Here is a 23,851-nt window from a genome sequence, read left to right as displayed (position 1 = left end):
TCACCCACGATTCTGAGAAGAGATGTGTATCGTCTGAGCTGCCTCCACTTGTTTCCGATGGAGGAAGGCAGGGTGATAGTTGGTGGAGCTCGAAATCTCCACAAAATAGTGGCCCAAAGTGTTGGATGATGATGGTGATGAGTTGGGTTGAGGGGGCGCTCGACATCACAGTCATCAGCGCCCTGATGGAAAGTCAACATGAAATCTCATGGGTGGGTACGAAGGCTGTCCCCACAAGCAGAGCAGTTTATAACACACTAAAGTCCACCGCCCTTCCCCACCAGTTTAGGGATGAGGCCTGATAGTTCACAAAATTTCACCAATCTGTTAACACTGGTATCGGTATCTGCGAGGACGGTGGGCAGATTTCCCGCGAGACCAAGGGCTGGCCTAATATCAGTATACAGGACACGCGTAGCCACAACTTGCTGAACTGAAAGCGGCACACCACAAACTTCACAGAAAGGTGGATCCTCCCCCGGAGGAGGAAGCAATGTGTGAAAGGGCTATGCTTGATGCGCAGTCTGGTAAGCAAAACCTCCTTCCAGTGGCGAGGCTGACACGAAGTCCACCAAGCTTTCGTGGTTGGTTTCAGCGACCGCAGTTTGTTGTCCAACACCTGCAACCATTCAGTCTCCCACTGACGCATGATGCATGATGCATCTGTCAGAAAATGAGGTAATGGCATGCAACGGGATGGAACATTGATGGACAGCGCCATCCCGACATGCTTCCTTGGCAGCTTTATCAGCCATGTTGTTACCCTGTAAACAATGTGGCCAGGTACCCAGCAAAAGATCACCACCTTGCCACGGCGTTGGAGCCACTGTAAGCACTCATGGATGAGCTGAATCAGTGGGTCTGCCGGATACATTTGGTGAAGCGCTTGCAGTGCACTAATAGAGTTGGAACAGACAAGAAAACTCATACGGTGATGTCTGTGAACCCTCTCCAGTGCCATTAGAATGCCATATAACTCCGCATCACAATTTGTAAATTGTTCTGGAAGACGCACTTTAAAATTCCTATCAGAAAAAACCACAGAACAACCGAGAACATTCCCCTGCTGGGATCAATCTGTATAAATAATGATAAAACTATGGTACATAATTAAAATAGATTAAAACAAAGTTCCAAAAACCATATCCGGAGTACAATTTTTCGGGTACTGCGTCAAGCTTAAAATCACTTTGGGTCTCTGAAGACACCAAGGCAGCAGTGCGTTTCATCCCTGGGTGTGTATTTTCATGCCCAAGAGATCCAAATCCTTGAGGCGGCAGTGCGTTCCATCCCTGGGTGTGTATTTTCATGTCCGAGACATCCAAATCCTTGAGGCAGTCCATAGCACATATACCAAATGGCTGGGTCGCTTGAGGCCGAATCCTGAACAGTCATTCGAAGGTTGGCTGGATCGCTGAACTAAATGCCAATGACTGGGGTGACACATATTTTCAGCACCTGTGGAGCCAAAAGGATACGTCGCCGAATCCAGAGAGGTGGTTCACCAGCCTCTGCACACAGATTCTGAATTGGGCTGGTCTGAAAGGCTCCAGTCAATATCCGAATGCCCATATGGTGGACAGCATCTAACATCCAGAGGTAGGAAGGACGGGCCGATCCACAGATCACGCTGCCATAGTCCAAGCGTGATTGAACAAATGCCCTATAAAACTGTAGGAGGCAGGACCTGTCAGCTCCCTATGTTTTTCTGCCAAAGCATTTAAAAATGTTCAACAATAGGAAGCCCTCTGCTCGTCGGTCTTTCAGGTGTGGGAGCCATGTTTCGGGTCAAATAATAAACCCAAAAAGCACACTGTGTCTTGAAAAAGACAGATTGGTCCCCCATTGTAAGCTCTGGTTGATTAAAACTCCGTCGAGCACTATTAAAATTGACACACACACAGTCTTCTCAGGTAAGAAACGAAAACCAGTTGTCTGGGGCCAGGTTTCCAGCCTACTAATGGTCAGTTGTAACTGCCTCAAGATCAAAAAACACACAAACTAAATGGTTTCGGCATAAGGAGGACTCCAGTATCGCCGTCTCCAGTAGAATTAAGTTGTTAAGTGTAGTAGCCAAAACCAACTGCGGGAATGCCTTCGGCTGCGGATCGGAGCCGCCAGGCGGGGAAGCCGCCGGCGGTGGAGCATGCACCACCGGTTAAACATAGGACGAGTCTGACAACAAACCAACGACAACTGACAACAACCGACCACGACCAACTATGACCGACACAACAAGGAAGAGATAAACAACGGAGGCTTGTGGAAACCACAACACCAAACACCAACAGTAAATCCACTCAGAACCAGAGCCAGGCAAATGTCAACAACGAGCAACGACCAGAACGCAGTACCGCCGAGATAGAAACGAAATCCAGAGCGAGTACCAGACTGACTGGACTAGGGCAGAGCGAGTCCCTATATATGAAACTGGAGGGAGCAGCTATTGGCCGCTGTCTGCACGTGGCGTAGCGGTGGCACCCTCGCTGCGCGGAATAGCCGCCACGGACGCGGAGCCCTCTATGAGCTGACCACGTCCATTTGTTCTGGCGTGTGTTCGACTTCCGCGGCGTGAGGTACTAGATTAAGAGTGGAATGGTAGCGCCTGAAACCAGTGGGAGCGACTCAGGTAACCTCGGGACTCTAGCAGTGAGATGAGGCAGCGGTTGACCATGCATTCACGAGTCCTACCCATACAACTAGTGAGGGTGACACTCCGATAACTGTTAGGGGTGCTATGGTCCTTACCTGGTTTCCAGAATGGAATTAAGATTGCCTCCTTCCAAGTCATGGGGTTCTGTCCATCAAACCAAATCTGACAAACAAGAGAGGTGCTGACCTTTCGCTTCAGGACACAGATGATGAAACATGGTATAATGGATCTCATCAGGTCCTGGAGCAGTGTCTCTGGCTGCAGATAAATCTGATTCCAGTCCAAGGTGTTGGAGATAGCAATAGGGTCCACTATGGCGCCATCTGCTAGTGCGGCTGGAAATTGGGGAACGGACTTAGGTCCCAGAGAGCCGTCTGAGTTTGAGACATACAACGCAGTAGGTAGAGGAACTGTTAAAAGAAGCTGTAAATGAAATCCAGCTAACTTTTTTGCTATCTCTAAGAACACGACAACACTGTGCATGTAAGTGTTTATACCAAATACAGCTGGGATCATAGGATGATGGTGAAAAATGCAGAGAGCATGCCTCTGTATGCGAATTGTGTTGCCACACACCTCAGTCCACCAAGGGACCAGGATATGGCACAGTAACGAGGAAATGCAAGGAATTGAGCATTCTGCGGAGGTAAGGATACTGTTTGTTAAGATATTCTACCTGGTCATCACAAATGGGGAAATTCCAGGGAGGAGTAAAGCCTCCAGTTGGCTTTAGAAAGCTACCATTTGGGTGTGCATATAGGTGCGGTAGGAGTCCGCATATGGAGAGCACACAAGAAATGGTCGCTCGAGTACATGTCAGAGAGAATGGACCATTCGAGACAACGGGCAAGCTGGACAGTGCAGAAGGAGAGGTCCAAATGGGAATAGGTGTGCGTGGATTCTGACAGGAATGTGGGTGCTTCAGTGTTAAGGCAGCCAAGAGGGCACCTCTGACAGGATCTGGGAGAGCCCCAAAGGGGATGGTGTGCATTAAAGTCACTGGGCAGCAAAAAGGGGTAAGGAAGTAGACCAATAAGCTGGAGAAGACCGCCCTGGTGACATTGAATGACAGAAGGATGTAAACGATACAAAAGGAAAGGTGAAGTGAGGAAGGAAAATGTGGACTGCAACAGCTTTTAAGACGGGTAGTCAGAAGGGTGGTTTGACTACAAACATCATCCCGGATGAGCAACATAACTCCCCCACGAGATGGAGTGCCGGCCTCGGGAGCAGGGAAGGCCAAAGTGTTAAGAAAAGCAATGTGAGCAGTCAAAGTGATCATGAGGATGCAATTTTGTTTCCTGGAGGCAGAGAACAACTGGATGCAGCAATTCCAAGAAAAGCTTTAAGTCCTCTTTGTTGGATCTAAGGCCACAAACGTTCCATTGGAGTAGTCATGATGAGGAAAAGGGAGGGAGGAAAAAATGAAGGGGTGTCACTTCGGAGGCTGCCAAGCGCCAGCCTTCGAAGACTCAGTGCTACAGGGTGCAGAGGCTGGAGGATCCTGCTCCATGAGATCTACACAGGCGTCAGCTTTCTCCCTCTGTCTGTCCATGCAGCCCAGGGCAGGAAAACGATTGGCGATGTGCACCAGCGACAAGGAGGTCGATCGGGTGAGGGTATCACGTGGCGACACCACTGAAGATCTCTGAGTCGGCGAAAGAGGAGGCCATTTACCTTTGTTTGAGTTCTTGGAGACTTTCCGGTTGGCAGAGAAAGACTCAAATATTTGTTAGCTGAAATGTCTTTACAGAAATATTCTTTCTGTCCTTTTCGGCCGGTGGGTTGTGTAGCAGATGACTTCGCCCTGTGAGGCGAAAGTTTGGCGGTTTGTTGCACACCTGGTGGAGGGGATGGGGATGCTACCATGACACTGGGTGATTTTACAACCATGGTGGTGAACTTGAGGTCACTTGTCTGCATCGTCATGTCCTTTGTGGAGTGAGATGTAGCAAGAATGCTACTGTAAGTGCCATATGGTAAAACAGAGGGTATCTAACTAGCCAACAACTTGCAGGTGACCGGGTAAAGCACTTTTTCCTTCACCCAGATCTCCTGGACGGCCCACTCATTGAGATATGTGGGACAATGTCGGAAGGAGGCTTCATGGTCACCACTGCAATTGATGCAGCGGTAAGAAGCAGGTGAACAATCGCCCTTGTGAGCATCCCTACCACAGGTTACACATTTGGCCAGGTGGCAATAGGACATTCCAGTGTGGTTGTAATGACGACACTGGTAGCAGCGCATCGAGTTTGGAAAGTATGGACAAACTGTGATAACTTCAGAGCCTGCTTTGATCTCTGATGGAAGAACCACTCTATCAAAAGTGAAAAAAATAGTGCCTGAGGGCATTCAGGACGCTTCTACCTTTATCACCACCAGATGGACTGCAGTGACGTCCTGAACAGAGAGGTACATTTGGATTTCTGCCTCAGTCAGACCATCAAGCAGCCTAGTGTAAATAACACCACGGGAAAAATTCAGCATTCAATGGGCCTCAACACGAACAGGATAGCCACAGAGGAGCGAAGCTGCTAGCAGTTGCTGTGCTTGAGAATCAGTAGTAATTTCCAAAAGTAAAGTGCCATTGTGTAAACAAGAGCAGGATTTCACAGAGCTGGCAATTTCATCAACACCTTTCTGAATAATAAACAGATTTACCATAGTGAAGCACTGACTGTCTTTAGTACAGCAAACCACGAGGAACTGTGGTGCAGCTGGGAGGATCTTTGAAACATGAGCTTCATTCCACTTGCGTGTAGTAGGCATTAATTGTGAAGATGATGATTGGCTCATTGCAGGAAAATCCCCCACGATTGCCATCGTCTCTGATGGCGCACTCCTCCCAACTGGCGGCCCTCCTCAGAGGGGGAAGCACCCACCTTAGGTCACACTCCCCGAACACCTGACAGAGGGACCAATTGGCAATTTGGGAAGGTAGCAGCTCAGGCAATCATCCCTCCCTGGGCCTGGCCTGTGCGAACCCTACCTGTCGACCTGGGGCTGGGAGTTATGTGTTACCAACCTGTTACACGTCAGTTGCATAGGCCGGCCTTAAGGAGCACACAGGAAGGAAGAAGAAATAGGAACCTCAATCGCTGAAGACGAGGGAGGGTAGGAGAAGGGGAACGAAGAAAGGAAAAAGGAATGAAAAGCACTGGAGAGACTGTTCTGATGACTATTGAAAATGCAGAACACATTCCCAAATGCATCCCAAAGATGTTTCCCAATTGAAGGGAAAAAGAACAGCAAGAGGACGGATGTGCAGCATGGAACGGAAAAGATGCTGTATAGACTGGGACCCCGTGGTTGCCAAGCATAAACCAAAGAGCGGCGAGCCCTCTGGGCGGGAGGGAGGTTTCAAATATGGAAAAAGGAACGAAAGCTGCTAGGGCCAATTTTAAAAATGTAGTTTAGAAGCTCTGGGTAAAGGAGAAATTTAACAGCTATTTCCTAAACCTCAGTGAAGCACCCGACACAGCTGATCGCAAAATGATTGAGAGTAAGGCACTGAAAATTAGGGACGAGTGGGGGTTGTAAACAAATAGTTTGGATCATACACAACAGAGTGCAATGAATACATACTTCCCAAATTTCAGTATGTTCTAAACATATAGTGAAACATCTTTCAGATCCAGAATATGGCAAGATGGCGGCCAAGTTGCAAGTGAGGCTATTGTGCTCATCAAAACAAATTTTGATTATATTTTTAGTCTTTTTGTGTCTGTTTCCACATTTTGATTACCTTTGCAGTATATTTTGTATGATTATGTGTTTGCCTGTACAATGAATTGCCAATAGCTGTTTTACACATCTGACTGACTTGTTTACGTACTAAGCTCTAACTTGTAATGAATTGTGTACCTTTACACATATTTTTAATAAACACCTTATACTACTAGTATTAACAATATTGTGGAAAGAACATTGCTACTTACAGTAAAGATGACATGCTGAGTTGCAACTATCTGCAGCTCAATGAATCATCTTCACAGTGTGACGTAATCTACCTGTTTCACAATATTGCTGAGATCCCAACTTGGACTTTCCATTTTTTTATTTTGCTGTGAGCACACAAGTGTAGGTATTCCTATCACAGAAGGGAAGATTCGAACTATCTGTACTACATCTCTGAAATATTGTGAATTGTTTTAAATTGCTATAAGGTGTGACAGCTACAAACAGTTGTTTACATTTGTCTGACCTTTCAGAACCTTACATCTGATGTTACTGAACTTGTGGTAATAGCAAACTTAACACATTTGCAGAGACTACATTATGTTTACAGCGAAATAAATGTAATAAATTTCATAATATTCCTTCACTGTTTCGTATTTCAGCCTTTTTTCTTTCCTATAGATAGTGGAAAGTGTAGGAGCTGTCTTGGGAAAGGGAGTAGTGGGATGCATTGTGGTAGCTGCAGTAAATAGTCTCATAGGGGTGGGGGAGGTCTGAGGAGATCACTGAGGCCCTCTGCCTGAACTGCAAAATATGTAGCAGCAGTAGGTTAATAAAGGAGCAGGAAAGGAAGATTTATGCCCTTTGGGCACAGTTGAGTCAAGCTAGGAGGGAGTTGCTAAGAATGAGGAAAGGGCAATGGGGGTTGTTGGGAAATGGCAGTTGATAGAGACAGCAGGGTGAGGAAATGGTCTTTCAGTTTTGTTGTGTCTACCAGCAACAGGGTTGTGGGGAAAGGAGCCTCAAGATGCTGCAGGAATACAATGTGTGTGGCAGACTGACTGTGATTAGGAATAATACTAATGTTAAGATGAAGAGAGTACTACTGATAGGTAGAAATCATGGTGGAGATGGAGGACCTAAGGTACTGGAGGAGTTAGGGGAGGAGTATCAGATCACCAGCATTTTCATTTTTAAGCCAGGTGCTGGTCTAGATCAAGTGATTGGGGCTTAGGGCCTTTGTGTAAGAACAGACAGGGACAAGGCATACAACAAGTGGTGACCAGAGAAACTGGCTTTAAGTGGTGGCATCAATGTAAGCAAGGTACAGCTGTTCTGACAACACGACTAGCCTCATCTTGGCAGTGCTGTTACGCTTGTCAATGCAATGCTGGAGATTGCGCCAACGACTGCTGGCTGGGCGCACAACGAGCTGGTGTTGGTGAGGAGTATCGGCAAATGGGCCTTCCCTGGCATGGTGTGCACCTCAACAGGTTTTGGAAAGGGAGATTAGTGGAGTTTATTAGTGAGAATATAGTGGGTGGGTGTGGGACCACACATGGTCAAATACCTGTTGTCATGGGTAGGAGAAATAGGTCTTGAAACAGGCTTCCCTCTCTTAAAAAGTATCTCAACCACCTTAAAGACTTTTACACTGTGTATGTGGGAAGTAGAATGTGCCTTAATGGGGAGCACAAGCACCACAGAAAATTTCCCAGAATTATCTGTTAATTCATCAAAAATAAAATACACTAGCTTGAACATAAATTGCTGTCTTGGAGCAGCTCGGTAGCACGCATTACAAAGTGATTACAGAATGCTGCTGTATAAAAAATAAATTGCAGCATATAGTGCTATAATCATACAAATGTACAAGTTGCTACTGTGGAACTACCTTAGAGGGTGGGGGATCATGTACCCCTAAGAGCATTGGAAAACATTTTAAAGCTAGAGAAAATCTGACCAAAACTATTGTAGATAAACATTTTGAATTGGCAGCCTTTTAAGTAACAAAGCTAGAGGCCTATAATAATTTATTCAATCTGTATGTTTACTGCTCACCTATTGGTAATGTGGACACTTTCTTCAACAAATTATCTGAAGCACTTTAAAGAGTCTCGGGCCCAAAACTAATGGAAACATGAACATTAACACAGGCTGAGGATGGCATTAGCAACAACTTCATAACATTTTGAATACTTATGGCATGGCCAAATTGGTGAACACTTCTTCGAGGGTTTCAAAAATTCAGCTTCACTTTGAGATCATGTACTTATGGATACTGACACAGAAAACTGTCAAGTATTTGTCAGAGATTTTAGGATTTTGGATCAATATTGTTAGAAAACAAAGTTAAAGATAAGTTCGGTGAAAACAGTTAAATCACAGGACTCTCTCAGATCATAAAATAAATACTCGTTCTTGAGCATTGGCAAATCAAACATGCGATATGCATACGGAAAGAAGTGTAGATGCTAAGTACTCTAAATTCTGCACAGTGTTTAAATTAATTTTTGAGGAGATATTTTCAAAAATCCATTTCTACTGCAGCTAAGGAAAATAGATGGATTAACTGTGGGTATTATAAAGGCCACAGAGAGAACTGTCTCAGTTCTTTACAAAAGCAGAACAGTAGTCCACTGTTCCACGAGTAGTCACAGGTACAAAAAAATATACGAGGGCATTGCATGCAGTAAAAAGATTCATTCAATGACAATTTAATATATAATGCAGAAAATAAAAAACGAAGCCATGTGGGATGTTATAAAACAAAAAACTGGGAACGGCAGACAAGTATAGCATCATACAAATCAAAGATAGGGATAGAATAATAGAAAGTCCTCAGGAATTAGCAAATTATATAAATGTCTATTTCTCTGGTATTCCAGAGGAGCTGCAGAAAAATCTTCCTACAACATATGATGCACCCACAATGACTTACAAAGTGAGCACAATGATGATCATTCCTACAATACAGTTTGAATTTAGGAAGACAGTATAACAATTAAAAAGTAAGTAGTCAGTGGTGTGGATAAGGTTCCTGTCTATGTTCTGAAGGTATACATAGATAGCATAAAAGTCCCATTAATAAATAAAATGAGTCCTTTATTTCACGTGTTTTCCCAGAATACCTAAAGCATACATGAGTGATGCCCTTACTAAAAGGAGGTAATGTGGAAAGCAACAAAAACTGCAGGATAATATCACTGCTGTCTTCAGTCTCAAAATTGAAGCAATTGTGAAACAGAGACTTAAGTTATACGAGTACATAAAACCTCTTTAACGAAGTGCACTGTGGGTTGAAAAGTGGGAGAAGTACAATGTATACCACTGGAAAGTTCACGAAAGTGGTACTTGAAGCTTTTGTTGGGGGGGGGGGGGGGGGGGGGGGGGCAGTGTTGTAAGTGTTTTAGATTGTCTAAGGCTTTTGACACTTAACCATGAAATACTGCTGAACAAGTTGGAAGTGCTAAGTACAAGAGGAATAACGGAAGAGTGCTTCCAGTCTTACGTGGGAAACAGTACATAAAAGATGGAATAATCCACGTCTCTGCTGATACTAAATTTTTGGTAGAGCAACTGTCACTCAAGAACCACATAAACATTGGTGTTCCTCAATGTGGTGTGTTGGGTCCAATACCATTCTTAATAATGTCAACTACTTTCCAGATACTATACCACACGGAGGAAAAGTTCCCTTTGCTGATGACAGCATCATCATAGCCACTGATGAAATATTAAAAGTACTATTATAGAAAGCAAATGAAAGCCTCATCGAAGTTTACATGTGGTCAGTATGTATGAAATTAACATTAAACACAAAGAAAAACCATGTGTACTTCAGCATAAAGAGAGGGAAAAAAACTCAGCCACATTAATGATAAATCTATAGATTGTGTGGCACACACGAAGTGTTTAGGGATGAACACTGTCAGGTAACATGGAACAAATATTTGAAGTTAGTTTCATGTTCCATGGACCATTTGCATGATAAATCTTAATTATGTGGAATAAATAATTTTATATTCACATCACAAACTACTTTGTAAATATGCTTATATGATGATCACTGTCACTTTAAAAAAAGACATACTGATGTGAGTAGCCACCAATTTTTACAGATTACAATAATAGAATTAATTCTACAGAACAAAGGGGTTGTTGAGGAGAAACTTTTTAACAGTTTTACACTTTTTGTATTCAAGAAACATTAATTTGATGTAATGAACATCATTTTCCCCTTTTGATATCATAATTATGTATGTCATTGTTTCTTTTGAACAGCAGTGGTTTATTCACAATAAACTTCAGGAAGGAATAAATGTATTGTGAAGCAGCAGTCAAAGTGTGTAACTCAAACAGATGTCTGCAAGTGATCGTGGGTGAGCACCACAATATTCTTACACCAGATTTTTTGAGCAACAAAGACCTTTCTTTCTTAAAGATGAGTTACCCCATAAAATTACTGAATGAAAATATGCAAAATACATCAACTTACTGATCTGCGTCTCCCCAAGGTTTGAAATGATTCTATGTGAAAATGTGGCTCAACTAAGCTGTATTAAGAGTTCCAAAATATGCTTTTTGCAGCTTAAATTCCCATCAATATGGACACCTAAGAATTCTAAAGTTTCCAGGCTATTATTTCCTCACTATGTGTTACACTTATAATTTGTGTAGTACACACAGATGTGCGTAACTCACTATTGTTATATGTATTCTTCGATCTTCAATATCATCTTCATAAAGAGAGGGAAACATCCCACATGGAAAAAATATATCTAAAAACAAAGATGATGTGACTTACCAAACACACCACATATATATATATATCCGCACATACACAGACACAAGCAGACATTTGTAAAATGTGTGTGTGTGGGGGGGGGGGGGGGGGGCGGCGCGGCGCGAGTGTATACCTGTCCTTTTTTCCCCCTAAGGTAAGTCTTTCCGCTCCCGGGATTGGAATGACTCCTTACCCTCTCCCTTAAAACCCACATCCTTTCGTCTTTCCCTCTCCTCCCCTCTTTCCTGATGACTTGAATTTTGTGTGTATGTTTGTGTGTCTATCAACCTGCCAGCGCTTTCGTTTGGTAAGTCACATCATCTTTGTTTTTAGATACAATGAGCAGCATCAGTTCTTTTTGAAGATTATATTGAAGATCCTAGAATACATATAGCAACAATAGTGAGTTAGGCACATCTGTGTGTACTACACCAATTTATATATTTAACAACAATAGCAGATCTAAGATCGAGCATTGGGAAACCCCATATGTAATTTCTCCCCAGTGAGAATAATGTCCACAGTCTATACTGGTTGAATTACTGTGTAAAACTTTCTGCAGTCTTATGGTCAGATACGGCATTATCTAGTGGTTGGTTATACAACCAATCCCATAAGACATCAGTTTATGTATGAGAATATTATAAGTCGCTCAGTCAAATGCCTTAGATGAGATGTGGGAAATACCAACCAGCACTGTTTTGTTATTTAATGCTTGTAAAATTTGATGAGGGAGACGCAAACAGCATTCTCAGTGGAGCAACTCTCGGCAATCCAAATTTTGAGTTACTGTGAACATTACTGTTGCTCAGCTGAGATGCTACTCTTGAATGCATCACCTTCTCAAAAATTTTGAAAAAGGTACTGGCATCTCTGCTATCACCTTTCTTAAACAAGCATGAGGCAATGGCTTATTTCAGGCTCTCTGGAGAATTACCTTGAGCTGGTGATGCATCATGTATTTCAAACAACACAGGGCTTATTAATTGGGAACAAATCTTTAGTATTCCATTGAAGACTCCATCAAATCCACATAAGCTTTTATTTTTGAGAAAATATACAATGTTCTTAGTTACTGGCAAAAAGAATGTTATCAGAATGTTACACTCTTAGGATGTTATCAGACTGTAACAGCTAATGTCTTGTTGTGATGTACTACTATCCTCAAGCACACAAGTCCTAACTTTGGGTCTCCTGGGGATCACAGGCACAAAACATGGACACAGTTTTTAAACTGCAGAAAAGAGCCATAAGGATAACAACTGGAAGTAGTAGTTGGATTCACTGTGAAGAGCAATTTAAAATACTGGGCATCCTTGCTGCATGAAGTGAATATCAATATGTACTATTACTAAATACAGCACCAATATTTTTATACATAATAATGGAAAAAGATCCAGTTTGGAGTTATATTTACCCAGGATAAACAAAAGAAACTCAAAACAGCATTTTATTTTATATTAGATGATAAAATTGAATAATAAACTGGCAAAGAAGAGAAAAAGATTATTAAAACATATTTGTTTAAAAAGGCAGCTAAAATGTTCTTCAGCATAAGTAATGCACATTACACACTAAAATTACTTAGCGAAAGGGGGATAACTACATCACATTTCTGCATTTCAACATTTGATTATGGTTTACTGCTTTCATATGGAAATCAAGTCTCAAGATGTAGAATGCAGGATAGTAATGTGAGTTGGCTTAGTTTTTCAGGTACACAAAAGCACATAGTTTAACACTGAGAGAATGGAGCCAATGCAAGGTGCACAGCAGCACCTTCACAGTCCAAGAGTCAGCAGTTTGTGTCTTAGTCTGTGCAGCAGCAGAGACTGGAATTATGTTTTACTTTCTAAGTAACCAGAAACAGTCCAGGAGTCATCAGTGGGTGCCTTCAGTATCTGCGGCAATAAAGATCGAAACTATGTTTCATACTGGAAGTTACCTGAAACAAATTGTGTGTAAATCGAGGAACACCATAGGATATGGACTGACTGGATGAAGCTGTGCACCTGTTACAACATTGGCCTCATATTCGGGAGGCTCACCCTGATTTGGGTGTTCCTAGATCACTATGGCAAATGCTGGGATGCTTCCTTTGTCAAGTCTACAGCTGACCACCTGCCTTATCACCACAGACTATCTACAACCTATCCTCATAAAGCATGTTATGTATGCTGTGTGTTGTATTACCTTAACAAATCCTGTACCATTGTGAAATTATGTTTGATGAATAAAGACAAATAAATAAATAAATGTGAACATTGGAGTCCCTCAAGGGAAGGCATTTGGCCCCAAACTGTTTCCTATTTAGATTAATGACATCCTATTGTGGACCACAAAATGAAGCAGTGCTATTTACTGATGACAGCTGTGTAATAACACTGACAGAGCACCAGAAATAATGCGAAGGGAAAGCTGACAGGGTGCTTTTGGTGGTGTGCAACTGGCCAACAAACAACATGGTAATTCTGAATATAAAGACTAATAGTACTAACTTCCACTCTAAATGAAGAGAGTAATACAACAACATAATATTTACATGGGATGAGTTTCTGAGTATTTGGAAAGAGAATTAGTACAGCATGCTGTGTGATATAAGTATTAACGACTGTGTGTCACAGTTCATGCCTGAGAACAATGTACTTTGCACACACAAGGTACAGAAAAATGGAAAAATGTAGCATTACATGCATTTCAATAAACCAATATGTAGTTTGTTTCTTCTTTTCCCCACTGGCTGTAATTGGTCACCATGTGTGTAGTATTTTCTGGGATTCCACCGGCAACATTTCCCGAAAAAACTTAACCACCAAACCTATTATTGTGGTCTCTGGTACTTATTTATGGGTACGGAGAAAGGTAAGAGGCAGACCATTAAGGAGTCACCTGTATAACAAATTGCCAAAAGTTATCAAAGTTACAAAGGAAATGTGTGACTTAAATGGTCTGAAAACGTTCACCAACATTAAAAAATAGAAAAAAATAGTCTTTACTCAAAGATTACATACAATAAAAAACTTATTACAAATAATCAAATTGATCAGTAAGAAAGTAGACAAACGGCATGCTGTATATTTAAGCCACATGATACGTATCTAGTTTGTAAATCGTACCTTGTACTGTAAAACCAAGGTATATTAACTGAGCAGTCTCGTGTTTTGTTTCTGTTGTGTGAATCAGGTTCTTTTAGTTCCTTTACTCTTTTATAGTTCAGCGATAAATGGTACATACACTAAGACTGTATCATTAATTTCTTGTCTTATCTTCTTTATTCCAGCTGTGAGTAGTATAATATGTAAATTATAATGATGACATCCACACAAATTTGTCAACAGATGGATGGATGAACACCTAAATAAAGAATCGTATACTGTCCTTTCTTTTGCTTATAACAGTGTGAACGGAAGATCAGCTGCAACGAAGAAATACCACATTAAAATAATAGTGAAAGATTAAATATTCTCTCTACTCCTTCTGGTGCACTTTTATGATAGAATAAAATTTTTCTGGATGAAAAACTAGAGCTATCTGACTTCTATTAGCCATATATTTCAGATCATCTCTGGTCAGATTTTCTCATTATCCATAGACTTTCACGTAGTGGTGTATTTTACCACAGCAGTAATTTTCAAAAATCTTCCTTCCTATGACCTGGAATTGCGCCAACGACCACCTCCATCCAAATAATCTGTTCTCCATTATCGTTTTTAAATAAAATGCAAATATACAGTGCGTCCTATGAGGTTTTAATGAGGCTACAGAGCCTTCCTGTCTACCAGTCCCGCTATTAAATAGCAGATTTGTGGCCAATTGAATTAGCGAGATTGGGCATTGTTTAAAATAGTCGATATGTGAGTTTGCCCGGGGGGAGCGCAATTCAAACACCCGTCCGGCCATTCAGATTTATGCACGTTATCTACAATTTAAGAATGCTGAGACAGTTTCCTCCTGCACTCTTGTACAAAGCCAATGCTCCGTGTCAAACAACCCACACGTCCAGGGAAAGAAAATTCCTGCCTTTCTCAAACGTACTTCCAGTACGTAAACGGGATGTACATCTGAGTTTTGACAGGAGCTTAACTGTTGTTTTCTCAATTTTTTAAGCATATTTCACATATTCTTAACGCTCGATATTGTCTGTGCTTCTTACTTCATTTCAGAATAATCTTGCTGAGAAATTAGAGAATTATCTGATTCATTCCTTGTCTTTATTATCTATTATTCATCTGTACTACACACAGTGAGATGCTGCACTTGCGGTATATTCGTTAAACAATGAAACGCGGACCGGCATTTTTACAGGAAAAGAAAGGCTCACAATTACGCTTAAAACTGCTGTAACTCCCTATTGTAAACATGTACCCTGGAGTCATATGCAAATTTCAAAAACAATTACGAACAAGAAATATGTGAAGAGAGGAAAAATGCCAGCCTGCCGAATTGACGGGGTGTACTCTGAAAAAAAAAGCTAAATCTTATTTTCTAAATTACAAACATTGTAGAATGCGTAATCCAGATCAGTAACGTAAGCACTAAGATATTTTTAATAGTGTGAATGCGCGCAGATATAACTTTAGTAATTTTAGATTTATATACAGCTGACACCGAAATAATTCTTTCTTCAGCAGTAAGGGCATATAAACATAAAAATCGAGATAATTAGTCGCTGGTCATCGGGTAACAGACCCGCATAGTGACAGGACTGAATTTGGGCGTCATCACACTTAACATTAGATTTTTTTCTCTATGACTAAACTGCGTTATTTGGGTGTTTGTATTATCCTCAGTTGTTCTGTTTACAGCGAAGTTTCACTACAAAGTTTTAGGGTGCTTCCTGCACGTGAATCAAATTATGTACATCATGAGACTAATAAATTTCAATTTACAAAAAATGTAAACTTCAATCACATAACTGCAGGTGTTATTTAACATTTCAGACACATTAAGCAACACTATTTTGTGGAAACGATACTCTTAATGTTTTGACAACAGTTTAAATAACATAAAACTCTATCAACTCTGACTTTCGGGTGGATTTACCTAACTACGCTATACGGATGCCTGCTTATTTAGCCATATACTACGCATAAATGATTCAAATGCTGAAATTCGCAAAACGTAACTAATGTTTTCTATTCACTACTCATAATCGTTACGTACAGTCTGTACTAAAAAGACGGACTTTTCAAAGAAAGTTATTGTTATAACATACCGTGCTTTTGTATTTCAGTATGTGGATCCAGCACAAAGCACTGTCAACACATGCCATCACCCACAAACGTACACCACCTGCTCTCACGTCGCAACTGACTCCGTTGATGTTCACGCGGATAACAAAGATATTACGCTACTCTCGAACTAGTGAGCAGAGATACCAACTATACAACGAGAACTGCATAAGCGTTTTCAATAAACGACGGCGAAGTTTGCTTGATTTGTCAAATATATAATACTCTTGTGTGTTTAATAACTATTTCGTAAATTTTCTCTAGCGTATTAGGTGTACTTCTTAATAACATATTTTTTAAACTTGAAGGAAAATAGAAAACTTCGCTAGCTGTCGTTGGTTACCCTGTGTGCAGTATTTTCCGTGATTCCATTGGTGACATCTCCCAAAAAACTGCGAGACAGAATTTTTACTCATTTTTCGGAGCCCACAACATCAAAACCGTACTATTGTAATCCGCGTGGATCACAAAATGTGTCTTTTTATTTGATTATTAACTCAATTACCTACGCTCCTCGCTTTCTCGTCGTTCAATGACAGAAACATTGGGTAACAAACGTACAATTACAAAAAAACAACTGACCTTGAACACGTGATTTGGACAGTCATCCACTGTATGACTAGATAAGAGATATTTGTGACAATCGCATCCAAAATTATTGGCTTCTCGCGATCTTTCGCTTAGCAATGCGATTGAAAGATGCGTAAAACATAATTTTTTTCTTTATGTCGCTGTGCTTCCTAGTGACAGACGTATAATATTGACTCTGCACGGCAAATACCACTTTCCTTCAACCTTTTCCGTATTACGTTTATGTTTAATGACGTTTTTTTAAATACGTAAGTTACCGTTCATTTTACTCAAACTTATTTTCTTTCCGCTTGTTCCTGCATGCTGTTACTATATTCCGATTTTTTTTTTATACATGATTGTCCCTCATAAACTCACTTTCGCCAAACTGCGAACAGACATCTCTCACAAGGCACAGAATTGTGTCACTGGCGTGTCAACTAAAAAGACAATTCGTGATAGGCGAGACTCAGTAGGGCCTACAAGAATAAAACGGTAGATGCACAGCAGTAGATTCACTCGCCACAAGTAGTCGACTGAGACAAGAGAGTCACTCGTGCAAATGGGCTTTATGGCAACTCACCAGTATTTTATTTACCAGTAATATTATCATCGCTAGAAACTAGTCTTCAAGACACTGTTTCAGGTGAAGTGTGGGCACCATATAGCCCCTACATCTTACACCCCATATATCTATGAACTAATAAACCCTGTTTCTAATTTACTGGTGTAAACACTGGACAAACAAGATTACAAGCGACCATGATCAGTGTTGTCAGATCTACTGTTTTCGCAGGAGATTTCCTGTTTTTTTTAAAAAAATTCCGCTGCACTGCTGCTAAAAAGCAAATAATACGGGAAATCATCTGTTTTTATCACATTTGTGTCTGTTCCTTCAAAGTAACTTTCCTTTTGGCAAATGTCTTTATTTATTGGAAAATAATTAAGTTTTGGACATCCCTTCTCTGAGCTCTTCCTCACAGAGACTTTTTCTCTTATTAGTTACAAGTCCTGAGTAAAGGTACTTTTGAGCTTATTCCTCGCATGGATGTTATTTACAACCTCTGTTTGTGTGTTCACAATAATGCCTGTGAAACGATAACCCACCGACGCCTGACTGCGAAAAGCTAGAATGATTCTTATAGTACTCTGCAACGACTCATAACAGTCTCAGCTAAAAATAGAACAGTTATCATTTATTTGCATATAATGTTGTCAAAATACGTCTGCAGTAGCCGCTTCGTTATTCATTCAAAGACAGTAATGCAGTTCACATGGTATCTGTATTCTTGTAGCTAAAGTTTTGTGAAAAACTTGGGTAATAATAACCAACGTACTTGCAAAACTATGGTGTCAAAGTACTACAGAGTAGTTGCGATGGTAAGATGTGTCACATGGTGTCAACTGCCTTGAGTTACTGGAATGGTATGAATGAAGTGTAATACGATATAGCGGTGCATGCTGCCAACAATTATTGGTTTAGTGCATTTCACTGCTAAAGAGAAGATGCATCAGTTCGCTGTTACTTGTTACCCGCGCGTGCCGTATGCCACAGTGAATTTTACTTACAAATTTTCACATTAAATGTAGAAAGTGTCCCCCTGTTGTTTAATACACAATTCAATTCGTCTAATCGTGTTTCCAAACACAAGCTGTAACATTTCTTCTGTAACAGAAGCAGTGAAAGTGAATATTGCAGTTTTCAATTCATCGATGGATTTTGGACGGTTTTTATAGACAGTTGCTTTCGCTGTACCCCATGAGAAAAAGTCAGGTGGTGTTAGGTCAGGTGATCGTGGAGGCCACCAAAAACATCAGCAAGCAGTGACATTGAAACGCGAGCTGTATGCGCGGTTGCACCATCTTGTTGAAAATAACCGTTCAGTATTTCACTTAACACAAGTTCTCCTATGAGTGGGTACAGAATATCACTGCAGTATCGTTGTGCGTTAATTGATTCGTTGAAAAATATGGGACTCACAATCTTACGGCACGCGCGGCTAACAATCATACGGCACTGCGGAGAAGACTTTTTGAACACCCCGTATTTTGTTTTCAGGGAAGTTAAACGCTGAAATGAGTGCACCTGGAGCTTGGAAAAAGAAAAGAATTCTTAAAACTACATAGGTGTGTGGGAAAGCGAAGCTAAAACATAGTAAAAAGGGCGATAATTATAGATACACTATTTGCGAAACCGCTGTAACAGTAATTTCCTAATTTAGTGTGAGTTTTGCGTATATATGTTGAATTTATTGACATAAAATAGTGGGTCAGTAGCATGGAGAATAGACTGCCTAGTATCTATTGCTGTCTCCTGCTTTTTGAGTTTCTATCTCCCGATTTCAAGACCGTTGCATGTGGCAACACTCACATGACTCGTGGAGGAATAACAACTACAACTCAGCTTGTGAGTAATCCACACGTCTACAGACGACAACCAGCAATGCGCATTCTAGGTAACCTGGACTTACACGATCACAGAGAAAGTAGGAGTCCTCTGTCAAAATTCTACCCAAAACTTTTACATTTCTTGAAACCTACAATATAAACGCCCTGATCCAACTAGGAAAACTGCACAGCGGACATCGGAGATCGGTAAAAAAAAGATAATGATAGTTTCCTTGCAGAAAACACGCATAACAGACGAAGGCACAATAGACTACGGAAACTACCGTATTTTTAAGAGCAAGAGCGAAAAATGAGTGGCCAGGACTGCCCCACTTCTGGGTATGGCCTTCATGGCACACAAGAACATAATCAATGCAATCAGAGAAGTCACCCCCATAAACAACAGACTAATGACAACGCATCTACTGTGCGCAAACAAGAAATACAAAATGATGAAAGTACACGCCACCATGAATGGAGACAACAAAAAAGGCCCCAAATCAACAGAGAAATTCTGGGCCACATGAGAGAGAATGATAACCAAGATCCCAAAGACGACATAAAAATTTTACTTGGTGATTTCGGCACCAAATCGGCAGGAAAAATGCCACCAGAGCACTGCGGGAAAATACCCCTCGCACAAATATACACTCCTGGAAATGGAAAAAAGAACACATTGACACCGGTGTGTCAGACCCACCATACTTGCTCCGGACACTGCGAGAGGGCTGTACAAGCAATGATCACACGCACGGCACAGCAGACACACCAGGAACCGCGGTGTTGGCCGTCGAATGGTGCTAGCTGCGCAGCATTTGTGCACCGCCGCCGTCAGTGTCAGCCAGTTTGCCGTGGCATACGGAGCTCCATCGCAGTCTTCAACACTGGTAGCATGCCGCGACAGTGTGGACGTGAACCGTATGTGCAGTTGACGGACTTTGAGCGAGGGCGTGTAGTGGGCATGCGGGAGGCCGGGTGGACGTACCGCCGAATTGCTCAACACGTGGGGCGTGAGGTCTCCACAGTACATCGATGTTGTCGCCAGTGGTCGGCGGAAGGTGCACGGGCCCGTCGACCTGGGACTGGACCGCAGCGACGCACGGATGCACGCCAAGACTGTAGGATCCTACGCAGTGCCTTAGGGGACCGCACCGCAACTTCCCAGCAAATTAGGGACACTGTTGCTCCTGGGGCATCGGCGAGGACCATTCGCAACCGTCTCCATGAAGCTGGGCTACGGTCCCGCACACCGTTAGGCCGTCTTCCGCTCACGCCCCAACATCGTGCAGCCCGCCTCCAGTGGTGTCGCGACAGGCGTGAATGGAGGGACGAATGGAGACGTGTCGTCTTCAGCGATGAGAGTCGCTTCTGCCTTGGTGCCAATGATGGTCGTATGCGTGTTTGGCGCCGTGCAGGTGAGCGCCACAATCAGGACTGCATACGACCGAGGCACACAGGGCCAACACCCGGCATCATGGTGTGGGGAGCGATCTCCTACACTGGCCGTACACCACTGGTGATCGTCGAGGGGACACTGAATAGTGCACGGTACATCCAAACCGTCATCGAACCCATCGTTCTACCATTCCTAGACCGGCAAGGGAACTTGCTGTTCCAACAGGACAATGCACGTCCGCATGTATCCCGTGTCACCCAACGTGCTCTAGAAGGTGTAAGTCAACTACCCTGGCCAGCAAGATCTCCGGATCTGTCCCCCATTGAGCATGTTTGGGACTGGATGAAGCGTCGTCTCATGCGGTCTGCACGTCCAGCACGAACGCTGGTCCAACTGAGGCGCCAGGTGGAAATGGCATGGCAAGCCGTTGCACAGGACTACATCCAGCATCTCTACGATCATCTCCATGGGAGAATAGCAGCCTGCATTGCTGCGAAAGGTGGATATACACTGTACTAGTGCCGACATTGTGCATGCTCTGTTGCCTGTGTCTATGCGCCTGTGGTTCTGTCAGTGTGATCATGTGATGTATCTGACCCCAGGAATGTGTCAATAAAGTTTCCCCTTCCTGGGACAATGAATTCACAGTGTTCTTATTTCAATTTCCAGGAGTGTACACGCGAGAGTCACCGAATTATGCCAGGAGAACAACCTGAAGATTATGTGAATCACCCTCAGGAAATACCTGCGAAAACAGAAAATATGGATATCACCTATACAACAAATGGGAGAATTCCCAACAGACTATGTAACGTTTTCCTACCAACTCCAGAAAGACTTCCACGACATTCGAGTTCGCGGAGGTGTGAACGACGATTCGGACCACCATCAAACTCAAATCAAAATCAAATTTAGAACGAAGAAAATCCATCAGAAAATAACACACAAAGAGAAGATTGACTTGAAAAATATCATAGAATCCAATATAAAGCTGGAATGGGAAAGACAACAAGAAAACACATAGAAAGAATTCCATAAAAGACCACACAAAAAGCAAAAGAACGGTAGTGGAACAAAGAGTGAGCGAGCACGTTTTGTTAGTGGAGGTTGCCTACTTCAGGGGCAGGTATGCATTCAGGGGTAAACCTATCGGTCTCCTTTGATCGACAGGTACTTAACCTGTTGTTCTGCTAAAAGGACCCATTCATTTGATTGACAGGTCCTTAACTTATTGTTCCCCTGCCCCCTTCACCCCAGTCTCACAAAACCTCAACGTCACACCCCCCCCCCCCCCCACTGAAATAGCCCCTGTCACTCTTATCAATCTGATTGACTATTTAATTAAATTGATCAACTAATTAACCTCTACTTCTCTGGTGAACACCCTCCCACCCCACCATCCCTCCTGGAAATTGGCGGGAAAAAGACTCAGTTGATCGGTCATTAGGAGGGAATTCAATTGCAGTGTATGGAATATTGTTTAAACAATTTATACAATGTATAGAATATTGTTTAATTATTTATGGCAGTGCATGGAATATAGTTTAGTTATTTAGTTAAAGAAGTTTCCAGAAGTTGATTGCAGTGAATGGATTATTGTTTAAACAATTTAGACAAGGTGTGGAATAACGTTTATCTAAACAACTTACGGGGATTCAATGCAGTGTATAGAATACAGTTTATTTATTTAGTTGAAGAATTTTTCAGAAAATCAATACAGCCCTGTCCCCGCCACCCTATTGCCCCTTCGTCCCCCCCTATCCTCTCCCCCTCCCCTCTCCCCCACCCCTCCTCTGCAGCAATTGGCTGCTCTGTAGTGGAGAGGAGTGATCTCACAGACTGAAATTCAAGGGTATATTTTTATATATAAAAAGATCAGTCGCAGGGGTTGGATTTCTCTTGCTCATCATTCTCTGCTGTTTGGAAAGATACAGGTCTTATAAGAAGTAATTACATCGATCGCGTTTCTTTTTTATTCCAATCGCGCAAGGAATACTGTCATGAAACACACGTAACATGTAATTATACAGTTAAAAATCGATCGCAAAGCATGCACCGCCAGCCCTGTCCACTGGACCGCACAGGAATCCACCGCACACTCTCCAGCTGCCCCCGCAAACAGACGACACAGCCGTCAGCTGCCGAACCAAGGACAGGGGTCAGTTCGGGTCCCGCAAGCACGAGGTGGCGGCATCTCTTTCATACATGACACCTGAGAAATACCTGTCGAAATATGTATTCAACTAAGCACTGTTGCTGGCGCAATAATGCATAGCTGCGGGCCCAGAGCTGTTTGCATAGCGGATCACCCTCAGTGAGATGTATGCATAGTGTCTCAGACTCGCAGGCACAGCTAAAAAGTTGTCAGTGTTATACTGATGTCACATGTCTATGTAAATAAGAGCCAAGTCTTCCTCTCGGAAATCTTAAAGTGTCACAGAAATAGTTAATGGTCGCTTTTGTAGGAGCTTTTGTGATGTCTCAGCTTGTCTGCATGAAAATTCTTGTCCTAACAGGACCTGTTTACGAAAATAGCCCAGAATAACACCGATTGCATTCTTCCTGGTGGTCCTAACGAGACATCACATGTTCCCTTCCTGGGAATCGTGAAGTCCTGCTCTCGACACACATATCAGAAACGTTAAACGTTCTCGCCGCTAAAAGCCTTCATCATGTTTGTGCAGACTCGCGAAAACAACCGTTAATCATAAAAGCATTCTTGTTGTTTGGAAGGAGAGCACTGTCTAAGCACACACGGGGAAATCAGAGCAATTATGCAAACAGAATTCGATGCACTGTCCTACAGAAGAGAATAATGATGGGATTTTTCGGTGTCCTACAGCTACTGGTCTGGAGATATGCTAATGCCACAGTGGCGGGTGAGTGACAGCATCCCAGCCAGAGATGGATGGCCTACTTCAACTTGTCTTTGAACACTTGGGTTCTCAGTAGTTTCCGTAGATACTCTGCCTCCATCTCGTTCGAGCCAGTTCGTGGAGGCTCCTTTGCCCTAGCGCGAAGGACGTCTTGTGAATGAATGGAGTATTCTGGTTGGCTCTTACTGAATTTACCCACCAAATTACTGATGCAGGGAGCACTGTCTGCCACTTATTTCTCCAGCTGAGATTGTCAGTGACAAAACTATT

The 23,851-nt window shown here is 42.4% G+C and overlaps 1 protein-coding gene across 1 annotated transcript in view; it reads right to left on the bottom strand.

The window, feature by feature from the left end:
• The window catches only part of LOC124619556 (putative helicase MOV-10), a 343,693-nt gene extending 327,241 nt beyond the window's left edge, over nucleotides 1-16,452 (bottom strand). Inside the window, exon 1 of the mRNA XM_047146034.1 lies at nucleotides 16,336-16,452. The gene's annotated coding sequence lies outside the window, so the exon portion shown is untranslated. The remainder of the gene's footprint in view (nucleotides 1-16,335) is intronic.
• Between the last annotated feature and the right edge of the window lie 7,399 nt (nucleotides 16,453-23,851).

The sequence above is a fragment of the Schistocerca americana genome, chromosome 6 (assembly GCF_021461395.2).
Source record: "Schistocerca americana isolate TAMUIC-IGC-003095 chromosome 6, iqSchAmer2.1, whole genome shotgun sequence".
In the NCBI taxonomy this organism is placed as follows: Eukaryota; Metazoa; Arthropoda; class Insecta; order Orthoptera; family Acrididae; genus Schistocerca; species Schistocerca americana.
The sequence above is the reverse complement of the archived record's forward strand: the minus strand, read 5'-3'. Positions and strand labels throughout refer to the sequence as shown.